Genomic DNA, 25,380 nt, shown 5'->3' with positions numbered 1-25,380 from the left:
ATTACCTTACGGGAAGTAATCGGAGGAATGTGAAAGAGAAATTTGATGTTCATAACAAAACATAGTCAATTCCTCAAAAGAGAAATATGATGCATTATCTGCAACAATCTTCTAAGGGACCCCAAAACGGACTAAAATGCAATCTTTAAGAAAATTACATACTACTTCTGAGTTCGCCTTCTTAGCGAGAACAACCTCCACTCACTTAGTAAAATAGTCTGTTGTTGTTAGAATATACATATGACCAACACTGGAATGAAGATTTATTGGACCAATGAAATCAATACCCCATTGTTTGAAGGGTTCATCCACTACCACATGCCTTAAAGGTAGAGCAGCTAAATGCAGTTTTCCAGAAAAGAGTTGACATTTTTCACATCGCTTAACATAAGTATATGCATCACGAAACATACCAGCCCAATAATAGCAATTTCTTAAAATCTTAAAAGCGGTTACTGAGGATGAGAAATATCCACCGCAGGCTTCATCATGATAAACCTCTAGAAGCTTTTGTTGTTGAGGCTTATCTACACACCTCAAATAGGTACCATCCAAGACTTTTTTGTACAAAATGTCTTGCCAAATAACATACTTAGTTGCTTTCAATTTGAGATTCCTTTTTTCTTTAGTTGACAAATGACTCAGGCAACTGCCATAGGTCAAATAATAAGCTACATCAAAAAACCATGTATCTTGCAACCCAATGAACAGAGTTAAAGGTGGCTCTTTTTTTGTCTCCATCTTATTTTCTGCTATTAATTGGCATAAGCCTTGTCCTTTAACCATCTTTGTAGGACAAATATCTAGATCATATTCCTGAATTTTGGTTCCCCATGTCGCTCTTTTATTGAGTTCGACTTCCTGTTGAGTCAAAATACTTTTCACTGCAGAATCTGGAACAAACACCACAGAGTGAGAATGCAGAATGTAATACCTGAATTGTTTAACTGCTTTAACCACAACAAAGGCTTGTTTTTCTGAGAGTGAATACTTAAGCTCATGTTTCTTAAGAGGGACACTCAGGAATGCTATAGGCACTTCAGTTCCAGATTCATCTACCTATAATAACATTCTCGACATTGTATGCTCTGAGGCATAACAGTAAACGACAAAATTCTTTTTAAAATCTGGGTTGATGAGGGTTGGTGCATTGACAACTGAACTCTTGATCTTTTCAAACGCTTCTTTGGCTTCATCAGTCCATTTAAAAGGAAACTTCTCACTCAGCAAGCTGATGATGTACTTGGTAGTTTCCGCAAATTCAGGTACAAACCTTCTCAAGAAATTTACCTGACCAAAAAATGACCTTACTCTAGTCCGTTTTGAAGGCAAGCTGAGGTGTTATATTGCATTGACTCTTTCTGGATCAATCTTGACACCCTCCTTCGAAATGATATGCCCCAATAATTTGCCCTCGGTTACACAAAAAACTGACTTTTTTGATTCAAGGAGATACCATGTTCTCGACAATGTTGTAGAACTACCCTCAGATCTTTGAGATGATTCTTCCTATCTTTAGAAAACATGGTCAAGTCATCTAGGTAAACAACAATAATTCTGTCATGAAAATCCCTAAAAGAAGAATCCATGGCCCTTTGAAAATTTGCTCTGACATTAACCAAACCAAATGGCATATGATTATATGCAAACGTTCCCCATGGAGTGATGAATGTTGTCTTGTTTTGTTCATTCTCTGCAACACCAATTTGATTGTAACCAAAAAAACCGTCTAACATTGACATCATTTTCGGCCCAGCTACTGTCTACAAAATATGGTCCATATTGGGTAAAGCATAGTTATCCTTAAAACTTGCCTGGTTCAGATTGCAAAAGTCTACACAAATCCGAATTTCCCCATTTTTCTTCCTCACAGGTACTATGTTGGCCACCCAAGTAGAGTGATGAATTGGATATATAATTGTGGCTTTAAGCATTTTATCTACCTCCTTGAAAATTGCGTCTGCCATCATGGGATTGAAATTTCTTAGTTTTTGTCTAAAAGGAGAAACACCAGGCTTCAATGGAATTTGATGTTGAAACTGTCCATTCCTAAATTCCTTTAAATCATCATATGACCAAGCGAATACATCAATGTATTCTTTCAATAACTCGGTGAGCATTCATTTTTCTTCAGAAGAACAACATTTGTTGATGGTTACCAATCTAGGGTTGGATTCATCTCCCAGATTAATCTTTTCACAATCCACCTTACTGTCATTATCAAGAATTTTCTTTCCAGTGAACACATCATTACGGGTGAAAAACCTCTCTAGAGTCACCAAACCTTTTAGGATTTTGTTTCCCTTAAGCTGAATGAAACTCTTATCAGAATCAATACCGAGATCCGGAGAAAATTCTTTACACATATCTTCAGAACCCTCAAAATATGATTGGACAAAGGAATGGGTACACTCCAGAAAATCTTTAATTTGAGCATCTGTATCAAAAACTTACCAATGATTCACATTGTCAGGAACACTAGGTCTGTAAATCATTTCAATTATGTAAGAATCGTTCTTAAAGTCTGGGTGTGGTAACAAGAGAGAAGCTGACACAACCAATGAATTTGCCCTTGAGTTTTGCTCTCTTGGTATGGCTTCAATCAAGAAACCATCAAAAAACTCTATCTCATCCCAAACTCTATTTCTATAATGTTTTAGTCTATCATTCTTAACAAAAAAAACATTTCTTACCTGTTTAACAATCAACTCCGCATCACCTTTAACTCTAAGCAATTTTATACCCTTATATTTGGCTTCATTCAACCCTAAAAGTAATGCCTCATATTCCAATGTGTTATTTGTATTCTTGAAATCTAATTTAAAGGAAAAAGGGAAAACATTACTATTAGGGGAAAGCAGAACTACGCCTGCTCCTGAACTAGAGTTGGCACAGCTTCCATCAAATTTCATTTGCCACAATTCCTCTTGTTTATCAACTGCTTCTTCTAATTCTTCTTTATCAGGTGCAAGAATGAGATAATTTCCAAATTCGCACTCTTGGAACAAAATCTGGGCTTTGGGGTTATCAAAAGGAAAGACTATATATTTGTTTTTCGGTTCAAGTTCAAGTTTGGCCTTCTATTTCCCTAGTGGAATGATAGCTTCTGACCAATCCATTTTAATTTCTCCTCCAAGATCTTTACAGAAAGTCCTACTTAAAAGCATTCCGTAACTCACAGGAATATCAACAACCAAAATGGTCAGTTTTACCCTTTTATTAGGACATGCTGCAAGCATTGCCTAAGCATCCTTTACCTGCCCAATGAGAGGGACCTACTTCCCATCCATTGAGTAACATCTCCCAAATGTTTTAGTAAGTGTTAAACCTAAAGCTCTAGCAATAGATGACGGCATTATGTTATCTAATGCCCCTAAATCTATAATACAATTGCTAAGCTTCTGACCATTCAGGAGAAGGGAGATATAAAAAGGTTCGGGCTTCAAAACTTTAGTGTCAAGCTTATCTTCAGCATTGTGAAAGGCACAGGGGTTAATCGAATCAGTGGGAGGGAAAGAAGTAGATGTAGATTTTTCAATAGTAAATAAATCATTATCAACCCCACACTTATGCATGGAGGACTCCAAGATAGGATCTCCCTTTACATATTTGACCAACTTGTCTAATTCCCTCGGGTTCAATTTCAAATATTTAGTAGTGGAAATTTGAATAGTTGAGGCTTTGCAAAATTCAATTATGTCAAAGGAAGGAGAAAGAGAAGAATTATTTTTACTTTCAATATTCCTTTGTAACATCTTAACTTCGGGAGTCTTTGCATGAAAGGAAGAATCATTACTTGCGGGATCCTTACCCCTGAAATTGGTTCTAGTAGAGTTCACAAAAGGAGCAGGTTGGGAGGTTCCTTGATTCCTTGTAAGGATTGCACATGTAGGGTCTTCAAGAGTTACCAAAATATTTCCACCTCTTTTTGAATCTGATTCATATTCAAGGTAAAAGGATCCAGAGTTGTCAGGTACTTCTTGAATCTTCTCTGCTCCAATGAATTCTCTGAGTTCATCCTTAGTGCTTCCCATTTGGACGTGCCTTATCATATCAGGACAAGAATTCCTATCATGATCTGAGGTAAGGTGAAAAGAGCACATAGTACCTTTATCAAGAGGAGCCTCTATTTGCAATCTTTGCGGGGCAGCAGGAAGTTGCAAAGTTCTCTCATAATTAAACTGGTTTGGTTGTTTTCTACTTATATCTTGATATGGTTGTGGGTAAGAACCTCTAGTTTTTGGGATTTGCCTTTTCAAGGCAATCATATCATTGACTAGTCTTCGAACAACTGGATCAGTCGAAGAGGTGGAAACTTGAGATTGACCTTGAGGAATTTGCACATCTTTTCTCCACTTCCCAGTTTTTATTAAATCATCTTCAAGCTCTATAGCTTGGTTTTATGCAGTGTCAAGGTCAGCTGGTCTATTCCTTCTGAGATGGAAACCAACATTAGGAGGCATAGAGTTGATAAAGAAACATTGTTGGTTATCAGCAGTTGGTCTTTTAGCCTAGGGAATTTTATGAATAATCTTATTATACCTAGCTACATAATCTCTCGTTGGCTCATGGATCTCCTTCTTCATTTGTGTGAGCTGAGCTAAAAGTGAGTGTTCATCATCAACACTCTTAAACCGTTTCTCAAAATCAGTTTTCATTGTTTGCTAGTCAGTTACTGATCCTGCCTGCAAATGACTAAACCAATCCACTGCTCCTTCAGTAAGGGTTTGAGCGAAAAATCCTACAGCCACATCCTCATGATGTACTACTAGTATCCCAGTAGCTACATTAAAGGAATTCAAATGTTCTTCAACCGATTTTCCCATCTCCATTGAATTTAGGGAAAACATCCCTAGCCCCTTTTGAAAGAGGATTATGAGCACCGAGAGCAAGAGGTCCAACTGCGGCACCCCATGGTTGGGCCATGATGAAAACAAGGTAAATAGTTACAAGAGGAGGTGCTTGAATTCCAGAAAGCGTTAATGCTTGCTAGTGGCTAGAAGAGAGAGAAACTTTAGGAGTAGCTTTAGTAGGAGAAGAAGGTCTACTTTTAGCGTTCCTCTTGGGAGTGAAATTTGTGGAAAATGATAACCCTTTTAGTTCTTCAAAACAACTATCAATAACTCACTCTCTCCTTTGTGGTCTAGTATAAGGACGAGAATCCAGTGCTATTTCTTCTAGGGTCTCTAAACAACTCTTTCAATCACAACAACGTTCTTGGGTTATGGGAATTCTTCTCAACGGTCCACCTTTTTATTTTTATCTTTCCAAAACAAAGCAATCTTGCTGGTACTGTTGACTATGAGTTTCAGTTCTAACACTCATGTAACATACTAATCTATTAAATGTTGACGTTTCCCCAACAAAGTCGCCAAAAATTTGTTAGTGAACAGATTTTATCTTTCTTTAAATTGAATTGATTCTAAGCTCTGTTGCCCCTTTAAAGAAAGACAAAATTTGTTCACTAACACCTTGTTAAGGATCAATTACATTCCCTTCACAACACACATCTTGTCCTAATAGCCCTCCAATCCGGGTATTTGGTAGTTAACTCTCCAATCCTTAACCTCTAATACACAAGCAGGACATATTTAGACACCCATTTGGGAGTTGTACAACATAACTGGAATTGACCCTATGGTGTTTTGGAACATATTGACCAAAAATTAACTGGTAAGGGTTTTAGATGTTCAATTAGCCCTATTTTGCCAAGCAACTACCCCACAATTGCACTCAAATTATCAACCAATAGATCTAAAAAATGTAGTTCATCACCAAACTAACAAATCAATATGTTTTGGGCACCCATAGTCACTGGATTGCAACTAGCTTAAAAATTTCTTATCACAGTTTATGTTTCAAGCCTGTCACATAGAGATGTCGGGCCTAGAGTTTCCAAATACAATCAACAACCTCAAACCCCTATTGTCTAATCTTTTGCAGCATTGAAAATACTTCCCAATCTCTCATTCCACCGAATTTAGGCATTTACAACCGTGGTGTGAGGGGTTATTTACTTTTTTTTTGTGATAAAACCCTCACCTCCTAGGGTTTGATGATAGTTTTTATAAAATTGAAGCAATCACCAGTAAGGAGGGACCTCAAAGAGATCAATCTAGACCAGTCAACAAGAGTAACACAATGGAAACACAAAGATATAATGGAGGCAATGCAAAAAAGACTGTATTATAACATGAAAATTGATTACAACCAACCGGTAACAACAGGTTTACAGCATAACCGACTCACAGGCCTGCTAAAACATGCTGAAAGTACAGAATAGGTCACAATTGGGACCTTAAATCTTAAGATCTATCTTCTACGCTTAGTCTAGCTACTTGATTCTTCGATTGTTACATTCTAATGCACAATTACAATTATATATATGATCCAAGGGGATTTGATCAGCCCAAAAAGGGATCAAAACCCGAAGAATAAGACCTAACGTGTAAAACCAACAAGGTCGGCCTCCACCAAGAGATTCCTTCGAAAAATCCAAAAGATGAAATGTAGATCGCGAGAAAAGGTTGTAGGATTTGAGAAATACAAATCCACAGAACCCAAAAGAAAACCTGCATGCAAGAAACCTGTCACAGAGAAAGAGAGAGAATGAATACAAGGGTTTTGGCTCTGACAAAGAGAAAAGATGTATTATCAGAGAAAAATGAATCAAGAATTATGAATAATACAAGAGATCAATCCTTATAAAGGAGATCAACACCAAAAGGAAAACCTAACCCTAAGGTGTGTGCATTTAATAATTAAATATTAATTATTAAATGACTAATATGTGCATAAAGGGAAATCTTAAGAGGAGAGTAAAGTTAATTAATTACTTTACTCTAACACCCCCCCTTAAGATGAGCTACAATGCAGCTACAAACAATGCAGAAGAAAGCAAAGGAACTACAATGCAAAAAAGGGTCCCGACAACAAGGCCTGATCAGGTACCCTAATACAAGAGAATCTCTATAAAGCGGAGTAAAGGAGAAAACCCAGTGGGAAAAAACTCCTCTCCAAAAAGAGATACAGAAACATGCTGAAAAGAAAACATGAAGGAAGGAAGGCCTCACTGAGACCCCCCAAGGACAACTTCCTTCACCCCAAGCATAGAGCGCAATAGAAGATAGCGCGGAGATGCCAAAGGTTTAGTGAAGATGTCGGCAACCTGCTCCTCTGTAGGAATATACTCCAAGATGAGAGAACCATCCTGAATCAACTGTCTGATGAAGTGCATGTGGATTTCAATGTGCTTTGTCCGCTGATGCTCCACTGGGTTGTGAGAAATATGAATGGCACTCTGATTATCACACAAAAGAGTAGTGGGACAATCTGGAGGAAACCCAAACTCTGTCATCGACTGCCGAAGCCATAAAACCTCCTGACTGGCTAACACTGCTGCACGGTACTCAACCTCTATAGATGATAATGCAATAGCAGACTGCTTCTTGCAAGACCATGTAATAGGACCAGAACCAAGGCAAAAAATGAAGCCAGAAGTAGACTTCCGATCATTGACATCACCAGCCCAATCGGAGTCAGTGAAGCCAATGATGTGAGGGGATCCTGAAGTGTAGTGAATGCCATAATGTGTGGTGCCCCGAATGTACCTCAAAATACGTTTGGCTACTTGCCAATGGCTCTCATGAGGATCATGGGAGAACCGAGAGACAAGACCAACCGCAAAGGAAAGATCCGGACGAGAATGTGTCAGGTACAACAAACTACCAACCAACTACCTGTATAAAGTGGGGTCTACTGAAGGAGTAGAGCAAGTGGAAGACAAAACAACACCTGACTGAAATGGAGTGGGGTCAGACTTGCAATCAAGCATGCCAAATCATTGAAGCATATCAAGAGCATACTTCTCCTGAAATATGGAAATCCCATCCGAAGACTGAATAACCTGTAGACCCAGAAAGAAGTGCAAGAGACCAAGATCTGTCATCTCAAACTGCTCCAACAAAGCTCTCTGAACACTCTGAATCATGGAGAATGAGCTACCTGTAATGATGAGATCATCGACATATAGCACAAGAATCAAAAGATCACCCTCCTGACGCTGAAGATACACTGTGTGATCGGAATGACAGCGTGTGAAGTGAGAGGAAAGCAAAAAAGAGTCCATCTTCTCATACCAAGCCCTGGGGGCTTGTTTGAGACCATACAATGAACGACGAAGTTTGCAAACCAAAGAAGTGTCCTGCACAAATCCCTGAGGCTGCTCCATATAGATCTCCTCATGTAGGTCTCCATGCAAGAAGGCACTCTTCACATCCATCTGAAACACTGTCCATCCCTGTGAAGCTGCAAGTGAAAGTACCAGGCGTATAGAATTCATCTTGGCGACAGGAGCAAAGGTCTCAGAGTAGTCAATACCCGCTACCTGAGAAAACCCCTTCGCAACAAGACGGGCCTTATACTTATCATTAGAACCATCTGCAGCATACTTGGTACGATACACCCACTTGCACCGAACCAACTTTCTTCCCTTAGGAAGAGGACAAAGATCCCAAGTATGATTCTTCATCAAAGAAGAATACTCCTCATCCATGGCCCTATCCCACTCAAGGTGTCCTGTCGCCTCTGAAAACTTTTGAGGATCATCTGAAATGGCATGACTCAAAAGACTAGAACCAGATGTCTGAGCACGAGTGCGACGAGTATCTGAAGGATCACCTGCCAAAGAACCAGCTGCATCAACAGTATCACGGGCCCACTTCGGCAAAGATGGAGCAACTGGTGGTGGTGGAGATGGTGGATCATCATCTACATCATCCTCAAGAGATAAGTAATCCTCAAGAGATGAAGAGGAAGGAGTAGGAAATGAGGGAGAAGCTGGGGATGGAGAATCCATCTGAGGATAGCACTCATCAAACTGGACATCCCGCCGAAACAGGACCTCTCTGGAATCAGGATCAAACAACCTGTATACCTTAACATCCTCACAGTAGCCAACAAATATGATTGGTCGGCTTTTCCTCTCCATGGCTATCCGCTGAGCATCAGGAATAAATGCCCAAGCCTCACTACCAAAAACTCGAAATGTAGAAACATCAGGCTTGACATGGGTCCAAGCCTCCTCAGGAGTCATATGTCGCAATGCCTTATGAGGCATCCGATTTTGAATATAATTGGCACAATTGACTGCCTCAGCCCAAAATGAAGAACTCATAGCTCGAGACTGTATCATACAATTTGCCATCTCCCGTAAGGTTCTGTTCTTTCTCTCAGCAACACCATTCTGCTGAGGGGTGTAAGGAACTATAAACTGATGCTGTAAACCATGCTCAGTGCAAAAATCTCTGAAAGCCTGATTTACATACTCCCCCCCATTATCTGTGCGTATCCTCCTGATAGAAAGGCCAGATTGCTTCTCCACAAATGTCTTAAAAATCCTTAATGAGTCAAAGACATTAGACTTGTACTTAAGAAAGTACACCCATGTACGTCTGGAGAAGTCGTCAATAAAAGTGAGCACATAACGGGCACCTGAAAAAGAAGGAGTCGGAAAAGACATAAGATCACTGTGTACCAACTCTAGGGCTGCCCTAGCACAAGAGGCTCGACCCTTAGGAAAAGGATCTCGATGATGTTTGCCAAGGACACAACCACGACATACACCATCTGTACAAGAAATCTGTGGAAGCCCAATCACAAGTGCCTGTGTACTCATCTGCTGTAGATATCTGTAATTGACATGACCAAAACGCTCATGCCAAAGCCTGCTCACTGAATCTGCATGTGCTATAAGAGAGGAACCAACAGTGTCTGAACTCTCAAAGCCATCAAAACTATATAAGTGAGATGTAGAATCCACACTCCGAGTAGCCACAACCAAGTCAGGATCATGAAGATCTCGAATAACCACATCATGTGGAGAGAACTCAACTGTCTTACCAGAGCCAGAGTGGCAAATCTGATAAACAGATAGAAGGTTTGTCGAAATGTCAGGAACCAAAAGCACATCCTGAAGACAACCACCATCCAATGAAACAGTACCAGAACCCTGAACGGAAAGTTGTGCTGAGTCACCAACTGCAATATGTCGAGTGCCTGTAGGAGCAAGAGCGGTGACCAAATCCTGTGTGTGTGTCATATGGTGAGAGGCACCAGAATCTAGAATCCAAGTGGACGCTGAGGACAATGCTTGTGCAGAAAGAGCATGACCTTTCCCTGTGGGCTGTGAAGGAGGCTGTGGTGTACTGATATTATGCTGCTGCATGGCTTCCTCCAAAGCCTCTAAACGTTTCCAACACCTGGAAACGGGATGTCCTTCCTTGCCACAAAAACTGCAAGGATCACCTGATTTCTTCTTAGTCTTGGAGGAAGACTCACCAGACTTTGAAGATTTGCCCTGTTTAGAATTGAATTGTGGTTTTGAATCAGACTTAGGTGGTGGCTTGGAGGGATTCTCACTAGCCTCTGAATCTTTCTTAGGCTTCGGTTTCTGCTTCTGTTTTCCTTTGGAGGACTGGGCTACCAATGCTTGGTTCTGTGAACCTGAAAGTGAATCCAATTGCTTAAGCTTAGCTTGCTCACGAGTCAGACGATCACAAAAGACCTCAAAAGAAGGCATGACATGGCGAGCACCCAAGGCATCCATGGTGGAATAGAAGGTCGAAGAGAAGATCTGAAATGGACCTCGAAGCTTGGAGAGAATCAGGAAAATGCACTCTGTATCAGTCTTAGTCTTACCACAACCCTGCAAGATAGATCGTTGTTGTTTGAACTTCATCAGAAAGTCCTCAATAGAAGGAAATGAATCAGGTACCAAGGAAGTTAACTCTGCCTCAAGCTGTAAAGCTCTGAACTCGTTGACAGTACCAAAAAGTCCTTCAAACTTGGTCCAAATGGCTCGAGGAGTGAGACAACCCTCAAGATGAAACTGGAGACTGTCGAAAATGTGTAAAGCCATCAATCCCATAGCCTGATCCATATTGTTCCTGTGCTGCATAACCTCAAATGGACGTGTCAACTGAGGTTGAATCTCATCCAAACAGGACCATAACCCCCGAGACTGAAGAAGAGTCATCATGCGACCCTTCCAAGTGTGGTAATTATGCGGTGTGAGAGAGTCAATAGGTTTGTCTGCCATCCTATAAACTGTGCCTCAACTGCTCTGAATTTTTTAATTTTATTAAGTGGTCTTTCAGAACTAAATAGAAGATGCAGAAGGGGTTTGATTGTTTGTTGTAGTGGTGTTTGTATATTCTGGTTTTCTAATGTAAATAATAGAAAGCAAGAGAAAACACTCCCCCACAATGCAAAAAACTAATCCCCAAGACAAACTGAAAGCCAGAAAATGATAGAAAGCAATAACGGGTTGAGACAAAATTTGGAGCACTTGATGAATTTTTTGATCAAATAGACTATAGATCTAGAAAGAGCACAGAACCACCTTTTCGACGCCTATTCGCTTTCGAAAAACAGAGCAAAAACGAGCAAGTTATGCCCCTCGGAGTGCAAAAAAGGCTCTTCGGACTTTGACTGTGAAAAAATGCAATCAAACTAGATAAATTTGAAAAAATTCCTGCACCATTAGAACGGGATAGGAGTCAGCTTTCCAACACCTATTCATTTTCGAAAAACGGAGATCGGACGCCCAAGTTATGCCTGATTTCGTGAAGGTGGGTTGAAAGGTAAAAAAAATTCACAGCCCTCAGGGGCGAAGACCTTCGGCCCCTGGTCACATGACCGACCAGGGGGCTGGCGCGCTAGCGGCTATGGCGGAGCCCCTGGTCCTCAATAGGACCGCTGCAGGGGCTGGCCGAACCGCCGGGGGCTGGGACGCGGGCTCCTGGTTCGCAATAGAACCCTGGCGGCCGAAGAAGAGCCCTCAGGGGCTAAACACCGGTCGGTGGTGCTGAAGGTAGAGCCGCCGGTGGAGGCGGGTGGCAGGTGGCCGCACGACTGAGCAGAGGTGGCACGGTGGTGGCGCGGCCCTCCACTGTGTGGGCGGCGCTCACAAAAATAAAAAACTTGGCATTTTTTTAATATTTTTTTGATTTTTTTTTGAATTTTCGCCTCGGTTTTCGTACCCTAGGGCCGTACGGCCTTGGGGCAAATTTTTTTTTGCCTTCTGGAGCAACTGTGTCCAAATCGGACAAATTTTATATGGAAATAGGGGTTTTTGGGCGCTACGAGCTCAACAGTGAGGTCCATTTGGGCTCAAAGTGCACCGAAAAAAAATACCCCCTATTCCAAAATAAAAAAACAGAAGACAAACACAGATCTGATGCAACCAAAACCTGGATCTCAAAATCTTTCAAAAGTCTGAACAAGCTGCAGCAGATCTGGCTCTGATACCATGTAGGATTTGAGAAATACACATCCACAGAACCCAAAAGCAAACCTGCATGCAAGAAACCTATCACAGAGAAAGAGAGAGAACGAATACAAGGGTTTTGGCTCTGACAAAGAGAAAAGATGTATTATTAGAGAAAAATGAATCAAGAATTATGAATAATACAAGAGATCAATCCTTATAAAGGAGATCAACACCAAAAGGAAAACCTAACCCTAAGGTGTGCATTTAATAATTAAATATTAATTATTAAATGACTAATATGTGCATAAAGAGAAATCTTAAGAGGAGAGTAAAGTTAATTAATTACTTTACTCTAACAAAGGTCAACCACACACCAAGGAACATCATAATCAATGCCCACGACTCCACAAGCTTTGAAAGGGGTTCCAGTAGATCACCAAAATAGGTCCAGGAAATCAGAAACAATAAATTATCAACTGGTAACAGGAAACCGTCATGGAAACCGATAGCGATAACTTATTGGAAAATGATCCAAATATGATGCGGTTTGAAAATAAGAAAGATGATCAAGTCTTCAAGTAGAATCCAAATCCATAGGATTTGGTGAGCCAGAACCTGTACACACATAAATAAAAGTTGAAACTGCAAACAGAAAGCAAAACATAAAGAAAATATTTTTGGTTGATGCAAGATAGCTATGAACTGAGGATGCTCCTGCATCAGACATCCGAGGTTATTGAAAAAGTGAGTCTCTCACTTTGTTGGGGTCAAAGGAAAACCAAGGTGGTCTACCTATGCCTTAGAAATCCAAGATGAATCTTCAACTGGTATGTCCTTCCACTTCACAAGATACTCCTTATACTGACTGCTCCAGGTACTACGCCCAATCCTACTGTCCAAAATGTCTTCAATCTGATCTGGTTCCTTCCAGGGCAACTGTTTCTCCAAGTCTGCAATATTGTCCTCACTAAATTCTGGTTCATGATACTCGTGAAGAACTACAATGTTAAACAGAGGTGAAATACTCAGACTATCCGGTAACTCCACTTCACATGCATTCCCAGAACTGAACTTCCTCAAAATCCTGCAAGGTCCAAACTTTTTCATCTACAATTTGTTATAAGTTCCAACCAGGAATCTTTCTTTCTTAGATATACCATCACTTCATTGCCAACTATAAATTCCTTATGTCTCCTCTTCTCATCTGCCTTCTCCTTATACTTGTTGTTCATGTCCTCCAAATGTTGCTTAACTTGAATATGCAAGGCGGCCATGTGATTTGCAAAGTCTTCTTCTTCTTGACTTGTTCGGTTTTCACTGCTAATGTCTCTATATACCTCTAGGATGCACTCGAATAATAATATCAAAAGGTGTTTTTCTAGTACTTTAATTTACTAAATTGTTGTAGGCAAACTCTGCCTGTGCAAGGATCAAATCCCAACTTCCGGTTTTATCTCCAACTAAACATCTCAATAAGTTTCCCAAGCTCCGGTTAACTACTTCTATCTGTCCATCAGTCTGTGGATGAAAAGTAGAACTGAACTTCAAATCTGTCTTCATCAACTTCCAAAGTGTTCTCCAAAAATAGCCAACAAACTTAGTGTCTTTTTCTGAAACTACGCTCTTAGGTAATCCATGCAATCTCATCACTTCCTTGAAAAATAGGTCTGCTACATGTAATGCATCTTATGTGTTCTTACAATGTATGAAATGAGCCATCTTCAAGAATCTACCTACTACCAAAAATATAGAATCATTTCCTCTCGATGTTTTAGGCAATCCAAGTACAAAATCCATGCTTATATCCTCCCAAGATCTTACCGGTACTATCAAAGGTTTCTACAATCCCACATTCTGACTACTACCTTTTGCAACTTGAAAAACTCTACAAAATTGCACATATTTCTTAACATCCTTATGAATCTGGGGCCAAAAGTACTGCTCACTCGCCAATGCTACTGTTTTGTCAATACCAAAATGTCAAGCCAATCCTCTACTGTGTTTTTCCTTTATCAAATTCTGCCTCATAGAAGTCTTAGCTATGCACAACTGAACTCCTCTTAATAACATCTCATCCTGAATGAAGTAATCCAACCACTTGCTTCTATCTACCACAACCGGTTCTCTACATGCTTTCCAAGGTTCTGCAAAATCCGGGTCATCATCATCCAAGGTCTTCAATTCCTCAAAGCCTAATACTGTCACTCTCATTTCTATCAACAAATTCCTTCTCCTACTCAATGCATCAACAACTTTGTTAGATTTACCACTTCTATGCTTCAACACAAAGGTGTAACTCTGCAAGAACTCTACCCATCTCATATGTCTCTGATTCAACTTACTCTAACACTTCAAATATTGCAAAGCTTGATGATCTGTATACAACACAAACTCCTTAGGCAACAGGTAATGTCTCCACTTCTTCAAGGCTTGAACTATGGCATAAAATTCTTGATCATATACTGAATATCTCCTTCAAGCATCATTCAATTTCTCACTGAAATAAGCTACTGCTCTCCCTTCTTGACTCAAGAATGCTCCTATTGTTGTGCCACTTGCATCACAATCCACTTAAAATACTTTATATAAATCTTGTTAAGCTAACACAGGCTGCTCAGTCACTTTTTGCTTCAATAGTTCAAAACTTTTGTTTTCTCTGGTGGTCCACTTGAATTCCTTCTGATCTCCCCTCATGGTCTTATTCATAGGGTTACAAACTGAACTAAAATTTATGATGAACTTCTGGTAGAAACTAGCCAATCCATGAAATGATCTTACCTCTCCAATGCTTTCTAGTGTAGGCCACTCAACAATTGTTTTTTACTTTCTCAGGGTCCATCTTCAAACCATCCTCAGATATCACAAATCCCAAATAGAATAACTCATCCTTCATGAAAGTACACTTCTTAATATTTATCAAAAACTTTTCTTCTCTCAACCTTTGCAAAACTTGTCTCAATTGCAACAAATGTTCCTCTTTTGTCTTACTAAAAATCAAAATGTCATCCAAATACACAATAACAAACTTACCCAGGAATTTCTTCAATACCTCATTCATCAGCCTCATGAAAGTACGCAGTGCATTAGTTAATCCAAAAGGCATCACCAACCATTCATACAGTCCTTCATTTGTCTTGAATGTTGTCTTCCACTTATCTCCTTCTCTGATCCTGATATGATGATATCCACTCTTCAAATCTATCTTTGTAAAGTATTTGGCTCCACTCAAGCAGTCAATTATGTCATCCATCCTAGGAAAAGGAAACTGATATTTCATTGTGATCTTGTTTATTGCTTGGGAATCAATCCACATTCTCCACTCTCCATCCTTCTTAGGTGCTAATACTGTTGGTACTACACAAGGGTTCAGACTTTCCTTGATCAAAACTTTCTTCAACAGCTCCTGCACTTGTCTATTTAGTTCTTCATTCTCTGTCGGTGTCATCTGATGTGCTGCTTTGTTAGGCAAACTAGCTCCAGGAACCAGGTCCATGCAATGACTGATACTTTTCATAGGTGGCAATCCATCAGGTACATTATCTGAAATGACGTCTTCATATTCTGTCCGCAAATCTTTTATCTCTTTCGGTTGTTCCTGTTCATGCTCTGGATTCTCAATCTTCTTAGGAATTAAGGAAAAGCACACATTCTCATGTCTCAATCCATCCAGGAATTTCCTTCCATCTACCAAGCTAATTCTAGCATTCGTACAAACTTCATTCTTCAAAGGGTCCTCCAAGGGTAACAAGGTTTGCTTCATCCCATTGGCCACAATAGTGTATGTATTCTTCCTCCCATCATGTACTGCCTCTCTATCAAACTGCCAAGTTCTACCCAACAAAAGATGATAAATATCCATAGGCATAATATCACACAAGACTTCATCATGATAATTTCCAACTTTCAATTTCACCAAACATTGCTCACTTACTAACAACGTATGTTCATCTTGAATCCATGCTATTTGATAAGGCTTAGGGTGTTTCAATCTCTCTAAATTCAACTTATTCACCATCTCTTCTGAAACAAGATTATTTGAACTACCACTATCAATAACAACTTTACAACAATTATCAGATACCTTACATCTAGTCTTGAACAAATTCTTCCTCTGCAAGGGTTCTTCATCTCTCCCGGTCTGACACAAAGCTCTCCTCATCATCAACAACTCTCCATCTTCCGGTTTATTGTCTGATCCGATGGGGTTTTCTTCCACCACTATTGCTCTTCCGGTAGTCTCTATCTTCTTACACTTGAAAGCACGATGTCCTTCTCCTCCACACTTATGGAAAGTTCCTCTAAATGTTCTCTTGTCTTGTCTTCCAAAATTCTCATTCTGGTTCTCTCCTCCGGTAGAAGTTTCTATCATCTTTTCAATATGAATTACCTTGTTTGTTTACTTCCTTGTCCTTGTTCTTCTCTATATAGGTTCCTCTACCTCTGGTATATCCTCTTCCTCCTGTAAACCTTCCACCTCTGCCTCTCTGCCTCTGCTCATGTCTTTTGTTTAGCTTCTCTTCTACCTTTAGGGAATACTAGTAAGCCTCTTCAACACTCTAATTTGATCAAACTAAGTTCATCTTGTATCGACATCCACAATCCATTCAAATATCTTGCAACTTGTTCAATTTCATCATCAAAATGTCTGGATCTAATGTTCAACATGTAAAATGCTTCGGTGTATTCCTTCACACTAGATTCCTTTTGTCTCAAATTCTGCAACTTCCGGAACAAATTCACTTGATAATCAGCTAGCATAAATTTTGATTTTAACTTAGCAATCATCTGATCCCATGTCTTGATTTTCTCTTTACCTCTTCTTTGTCTATCAACTTGCAAATGTTCCCACCAAAGAGATGCATGACCTTTCAATCGAGTACATGCATATTTCACCTTCCTTTCTTCTACAGTGTTTTCAAAATCAATTTATTTCTCCATCTCCGAGATCCAATCCATCAATTCATCTGAATCCAACTTCCCATCATATTCTGGTGGGGTAAAATGAGGTTTAGTATTCGCCCTACTCAAAAACCTCAAAAACCTTTCCTCATCCGGATCAACTGCCGATGGGTTTACTTGTTCTACCGGGGATTATTCTCCTCCATATTCACTTACATCTTCTCTAGGTTGTCTCCACAGCTTCCAACCGGGCTGCTATCCCTCACAACATTTCCATCACAGTAGGGTTTGCATTCCCACGTGATCCACCATTCATAGCTCCTCTTCGTGTCATCGTTTACGCCTGTCCTCTGCAGCTGCAAGTCGGATCCACAGTCCGCAACCCTGCAACAGAAATCTCAGGACACACAACCTCTGGAACTCGCTTTGATACCACTTGAAGCAGTCACCAGTTAGGAGGGACCTCAAAGAGATGAATTTGGACTGGTCAACAAGAGTAACACAATGGAAACAAAAAGATATGATGGAGGTAATGTAGAATAGATTTTATTATAACATGAAATTTGATTACAACCAACTGGTAACAATCGGGTTACAACATAACCGACTCACAGGCCTGCTAAAACATTCTCAAAGTACAAAATAGGTCACAACTGGGACATTCAATCTTAAGATCTATCTTCTATTCTCATTCTAGCTACTTGATTCTTTGATTGTTACATTCTAATGCATAATTACAATTATATATATGATCCAAGGGGATCCAGTTGGTCCAAAAATGGATCAAAACCCGAAGAACAAGACCTAACGTGTAAAACCAACAAGGTCGGCCTTCGTCAAGAGATTCCTCCAGAAAATCCAAAGGATGAAGTGTAGATCATGGGAAAAGGCCGGACACATGCCAAGGAACATCAAAATCAATGCCCAAGGCTCCGCAAGCTTCCTAAGGGGTTCTGGTAGATCACCAAAATAGGTCTAGGCAACAGGTAACAAGAAACTATCAACTGGTAACAGGAAACTGTCATGGAAACCAATAGCGATAACTTGCCGAAAAATGATCCAAATGCGATGCAGTCCGGAAACAAGAAAGATGATCAAGTCTTCAAGTAGAATCCAACTCCACAAGATCCGATGAGCCAAAACTGGTACACACAAAAAGAAAAGCTGAAATTGCAAACAAAAATCAAAACATAACGAAAATGTTTTTGGTTGATGCAAGATTGCTATGAATTGGGGATTCTCTTGCATAAAAAAATCACTCAAAATTTCTTAATACTGGATGAAACTTGATCCAATCACCACCAAATGAAAATATATTCACCACTCTTCAATCTCCCATAGGTTTCAAATCATTACTCTACTGTACAGAAATGTGCTAAATGCTGCAACATAGGAAAATAGTGAATTTGCATAGGGAATCAATGTATTTCTTTATTCAACTTGCTTTTGAAAATACCTTCAACAACTAAACCCCAACCATATGGTGGCTTTTTTAAGTAGGTCTACATCCATTCCCAGTGGTCCTTAACCACCTTTCGAGTTGGTGACCGTTAGGTTGCAAATCTTGGAACTTTACATTATGTAAAGTGCAAAGTTGTCAAGCAACTTTTCCAACTTTTGCATTTTGTTGACAAACAATTGTGAACTGACCCTAACTGACTTCTAATAACCAAATACATGACTAAGGAGTCCAAATGTGCAAAATTACATCATTACCTTCAACATTTGACATTTTTTTAAAGTTTGACATTATTATGACAATATTTCCTCATGTAGGGCAAATGGCCAACATAACTTAGCAATTGAGTTCAGACTCATTATAAATGGTTCTTAGGACATTATTAAACCTTAACATGACATGAAACATGAAAGAAAAAGAAAAAATCCAAATAGCCTCTCATAGAGGCATGAAATCCCTTGGGTGCCCTTGCACCAAAGAAGTGTGCTAATAGGTATGATTAGCAACAAGAATCATGCTAGATAAAACCTTCATCTGCAACATGTTTATGGGCTTTGAAAATGGAAAAATGTTAGGCAAAGAAGTGAAGCAGTGGTTCCAAGGAGGGAGAAATGGATACCTGCACCCACTTGGAGTGAGGTTCAATGAGATCACCTAAAGGAGACAAAAACAATAAGGAAGAAATAGAAGCAAGAGTGGAAACTAGAGTAGGAATAGAGACAAAAGTAGACTCAGGAGCGGAATTAAGAGGCTTGTCCTTAGTCTTCTGCAAAGAATCACATTCACAAGCCACCACACGTCGACATTGCTTACACTCATGCACAAGTTGGTTCTGATGGTGGTTGGGACCAAGAATAGATACTTGAGAAGACTCCAAAGCATCTTGCTCCATCAAAAAAGTTGTCTTCACAACCATTTCAACATAAGAATAAGCTTTGCAGGTGAAACAAGAGGTGTCATAGTTGCAAGATCCTTAGCCTCAACCATGGTCACATTTCCTCTTTTTACCTTAGGAGTAGTATGAGAAATAGGAGGATCCCTCGAGGGTCAAGATGTAGGAGCTACATGTGAAGGACCAACCTCAAAAGAATGTTTTTCCATGAAATACAAGGTAGGATGAAGGATAATAGGAAGAACCAAAAGTTGGAGACTTGCAATTTAGACTTGGACAACATGGGTGTGTTTCCCTTTCCTATGTCACTCACAATTGGAGGAATATAAGGCATTGTTGGAGGTTGTAAAGTCTTAGAAGGACAAAGGGGTCTACTTGGGAGAGCACGCTTGTCCTTGGCCCACAAAAAAAAGGCATAGAGGGTGGAGCAAGTTGCAGAACATGAGTATATTGAGTGGAATGAATTGTAGAAGAAATGGAAGGAAGCACAAAAGAAGGTGTTATGCCCCCAATTCATATTTTTAATAAGCCTTATATAACGAGTCATCGTGGGGCAACATGGGCCCTATTTGGGTGGGCTAGAATTCATAAAGGCAAAAGACCCCATGTGATACTAGTGGTTTATATCTAGTGACCCATGTAGTATGCAAAGTGCATTCATAATGAGCTATCAAACAGTTGTGGACAACCAAGGAAATCACATTCATAGAAAATAAATAAGGAATGTTTAGCTTCACTTTGAATAGATCAAACTCAAGAATCATAACAATTCTAGCATTAATAGTCTTGGGTCCTATAAGAAACAACAAATAAATAAAGCTGAAATATCATGGACTCATATAATGCTTCAAATTTGATTTTGGTTTTTGTTTTTACTCATGTTTTGTTTTATCATAATGTAATAAAGCGACATGCAAACATGCAAATTGAACATGCAAGATGAACAATATAGATTTTCAAGGAAATCAATCAATGAAATACAAAGAATCTAAATAAGCCAATGGTATTCATTTGATATAGAAATGTATTGTTGTTTACAAACACATGCTGCTATTACAAATAGAAAAATTCCTAATGCCATCAGGTACACATACCCAGAATGCCTCCACACATAAAATAACAAATCCTTTATAGCATCCTAAATTGTCATAATCCTCATAAAATTATTTATAATGTCTAGTGCATCGTTTCTTTATTTAAACCACAAGAAGGTATGAGAATAAAATAATTCCTTTAATATTAATCCATTTTTTCTTTCAAGATAAAACCATTGAACAATCTTTACTAACAATAAATATATTTACAATAGAGAGCAATTTTTAATAAAGAACATCATTTCAATTTCCCAAAATTCATAATTCATTTACATTTTTTCAAATAGGAATATTACAATTGTTTATCAACATTATATGAACGATATGAATTATAATGAATCAATAATAATACAATGTCATAAATAATAGTATTCTTTAATAAACCAAGTCTTTGACATCTCAATTGCATGAGGTCAAGCACTCACCCCTAACCACAAAATGGGAGTTCCTCGCACACATTCCATCTAGAAATGGCCCTACCCATGAGAATAGAGGATCTAGGAAACTCCATGATCACCATGTCATCTAATACTTAGTTTAACTATAAGTTTATTTACATCCTTCTCTAGCTACAATATTATGGAAAAAAACTTAACTTCTCTAAAGATAACACTTGTGATTGAAAAATGTCTCTTATCCATAGGGTCCCAAGACCGTGTCCTTTAACACTAGCACTATATCCAATAAAGATGCATTATATATGTTAGGAAATAGTGTCTCAAACTCGCACTAACAAAAGGTTATTGTTGATAGGTTGACACGAGGGGGTGTGGGGGGGGGGGGGGGGGGTGATATCCCTACAAGGTCAAGGGGGCTTATCCCATGAATCGAAGGTCTAGGGGTTGTGCACTTCGAAGGGGGTCTGAGAGAAATGCCCCTAAAATCTATACATATGTGTCATTTATCATTACGTCTAGATATGACAGTAGAGATTATGTTGGTTGTGTTTGCCTTATAAGGCAACCCTATTTTATGAGGACATTATATTGCAGTTGGGTATTGTGATGTATTTTAAGAGTCTAATAGCTATTGAGTTGCCTCTAAATATTTGGTTGGTGATCCTCTTGTGAGAATCTTGCTTTGCAAGTATATTATGAATCTCATTGAGTTCTAAATAATATATTGGGTGGATTTTGGAATGTGGGATTTTCTAATGAAAGCGTTTTCCTTATATAAATCATTGTATAATGGTATGCGTGCTATTTATGTTTATTTTTTATAAGTTTATGTAACTATTGTAAATATATGATTTTTTTTTTGCACTACCCTCCTCTAAAGATTAGTGTAGGAAACTTTGTTCTACTACCTTAGCTTAGTTTCAAGTGGTATTAGATCTTGATCACCTTTGGTTTTAGTTGTGGGTTGTTGGGTTTTTTGAACTTGTCCAAATTTGAGTGGGATCTTATGTAAAAGATAAGTACTATGTGGTCTTGTTGTAGGGATTTTCAGATGGCAAGTTCATCAGGAAGAGTAGAGATGGAGATTTTTTTTGGAAATAATTTTGAGATGTTGAAGCTGAAGATCGAGAATCTATTAATAGATCGAGATATGTGGGATGCTATTTATGAGAATGTTTTTAGGCCTACATATCCTATTTTGGTTGATCAATATGATGTTATAGACTGTCTAACAAAGGGTCTAATCAAATTATTCTTAACTGACTATGTTTTAATCTATTTCCATGAAGAGTCCTCTGCAAAGAAACTATGGAGTAAACTAGGTGAGATGTATCAAGCCAAATATTTAGTTAATAAGATTTTCTTGAGGAAAAAAAATTATATTCCTTAAGAATGGAAGAGGGTGGATGAATTATAGACCACCCAGAAGAACTCATTATGTTGGTGGCTCAATTAGCATCAATGGGTATGGAAATGGATGGGGAGGAGAAATGTTAGATCTTACTTTATTCTTTGCCTGATTTGTGGGATTCTCTTGTTATGGCTATTGGGAGTGCTATTGTCATATTGAATATTGAAGATGTGGTGGGTTCTTTACTTTCTAAAGAGATGATGAGGAGTATCCATCAATTCTAGGGAGAACCTAAATGCTTGTGGAAGACCTAAGAAAAAAATGCAAGACGAATGAGAAGCATTATAAATCCAAGTCTAAGGGGATATCCAAATCTCTTAGAAAGTTGAAAGTCATTTGTTGGTATTGTGATAATTTTGGACACCTTTGTAAGGAGTGCAAAAAAGAAAAAGAATTTTGATTTTGATTTTGAGTTTGAGAAGGAAGATGGTTATGCATTCGTTACATCTTTGGCCACTCATGTAGGTAATGATGCATGGTTAATTAAGTCAGGTGCATCTTTGTGAATGACATTTAATAGAGATTATTTTTTTTAATATGAAGAATTTGATGGAGATAAGGTGTACTTGGGTGAAAATTCTTGTTTCAATATTGTTGGTCATGGTAAAGTTAGAATCAAGTTTTTTGATGCTAGAATAAAAGGAATTAATGGTGTTTTTACATACCCCTAGATTAGCACAAAAATTATTATCTATAAGAAAACTAATATATGTGAGTGTGAAAGTAGTCTTTTCTATTGTAGGATGTAAGATGGTTAGAAGTGTTATGGTGATTGTTAGAGGTGTTAGATTTGGTACATTGTATATACAATATGCATACACTATTGAGTGTAATAGTCCTTTCATGAAAAAAGTTTGTTGCTAGTTTAGTGGAAGAGGTGAGGGTTTCATCTTCAATGGATGGTCATGCCTTCTGGGTACCAAAGGGTTCTCTTTCTTCTTAATCAAATTTACCTAAAAAGAAGACTATTCTATGGCACTAGAGACTTGACCACATTGGAGAAAAGAGTCTAAGGACCTTGAAAATTAAGAACCTTGTTAAGGTTTGACTAATTATAATCTTAATTTTGATGTCTATGAGCATTGTATTTTGTGGAAAATAAAACTATGTTTATTTTTACACTAATTCTCATAAATATTGTGGTCTATTGGATCCTATTCAATATGATTTGTTAGGTCTTGTATATGTTCCTTCCATTGGAAAATCCATATATTGTGTTTCATTTATTGATGATTATAGTAGGAGGGCATGGGTATATTTTGTAAAGTGTAAACTTGTTGTTTTCAATTGATTTAAGGAATTTAAAGCAATGGTTGAGTTGAAAACTAGAAAGAAAATAAAATTGTTTGAGGATTGATATTGGTGGTGAATTTTTCTCTAGTGATTTTTGATAAATTATGTGAAGCTTATGGAATTCATAGAAACTATGTATTCTCCACAACAAAATGGAGTTGTAAAATACTGAGTAGGGCACTGATGGAGAAGAGTGGGAGTATGTTGAATGATGTTGGTTTAGAACAAAAGTTCTAAATTTGTTATAAACTTTGACCCCATCATAATAAGAATACACAATTTCTTGCAATATATTATAATAAACATGTCCAACATTAAGTTCACATACTCTACCCCAACCAAAGTTTCATTTTAACTTTGTCTCTTTTGATATCCATCCCCAAGATGTTCTTTGCTACCCCTAAGTCCACCTCAAATTGTGCCAAAATGTAAGAATTTAAATCCTAAATCAAACCTTTCCCATTACCAAAAAATAACATATGATCAACATATAATGCAAAACTCATAATAGATTCAATGATCCAATTTGGATCTAAAAAATCCCAAACTTAATTTACAAAAGAATCAACATTTTGGTATCACATCCTAAAATATTTCTTAAGACCATACAATGATTTTTTTTAACTTATGAACCAATTTTTTTTTTTACCTTTCTCAATCTAGTGCTTTGACTATGCCATATAAATCTCTTCCTTCAAATCACTATGACAAAACTTTGTCTTCGAAATCATTTACTCAATTGCGATAAAGCACAATATAAATTGAATATATTTCAAATTCTCTATTGGGGAGAATATCTCATGAATATATATTCCCTCAATTTAGGAATATCCCTTCACAACCAATCTTTCTCGTTACTTTTCAATAATGACATCTTTTGTTTTTCTTTTGAACACATTTGCATCTAATTGAATTTCATCCATCAAGAAAAGGTAATAGGTAGCATGTGTTATTTTTCTTTAAAGCAACTATCTCCTCATCCATGACCACCTTTTTGGACTCTACGTTAGCCATATGCATAGCCCCCTTTATAGTCCTAAGATCATCAATGTTAGTAATCAAAGAAAAAATGCACCTCTAATCATAGGTTGTACACCTTTCTAGTTGTTCAATTTGCTAAGTGGAACTCAATGACTAATATGGAGGTTCTATCACAAAAAGATGGTCAATGTGATGTAATGTAGAAAAAGAGTTCATCGTTCATTTTTATTGGGCATTGTAAAAATGCAAAGGCTTATCAATTGTTTGATCCAACCACTAGAGATGTCTACTTTCATAGATATGGTTAGTTTGATGAGTCTTTCACATAAATTGATCCTCCATTCAACTAACTACCATGCCTTCATCACATAAGGATACCTTTAAACTTGAAGATACTTCAAATGGTGGTTTTTTTTCTCTCGCCACCACCTCTACCTACTCAAGTTTTGTACCTAGATGGGCCCATAGTACTATTATGGAGGTTTAATCTTTAATTGGAGATCCCATGAGTTCTCACCACACTTCCTCATAAAATTTTGGCACTAAGCTTTTGGTTCATGCTAAATATATAAAAGTGGGTGTACCATATCAAGTTTATAGTTAATGGTTTTATCAAAACTCGGTACAAGGAACATCTTATGGCTAATGGTTTTCATAGGTTGATGATATTGACTACTATAAA

This window comes from Cryptomeria japonica, chromosome 5 (genome assembly GCF_030272615.1).
Source record: "Cryptomeria japonica chromosome 5, Sugi_1.0, whole genome shotgun sequence".
NCBI classification, from domain to species: domain Eukaryota; kingdom Viridiplantae; phylum Streptophyta; class Pinopsida; order Cupressales; family Cupressaceae; genus Cryptomeria; species Cryptomeria japonica.
Note: the sequence above shows the minus strand (reverse complement) of the source record.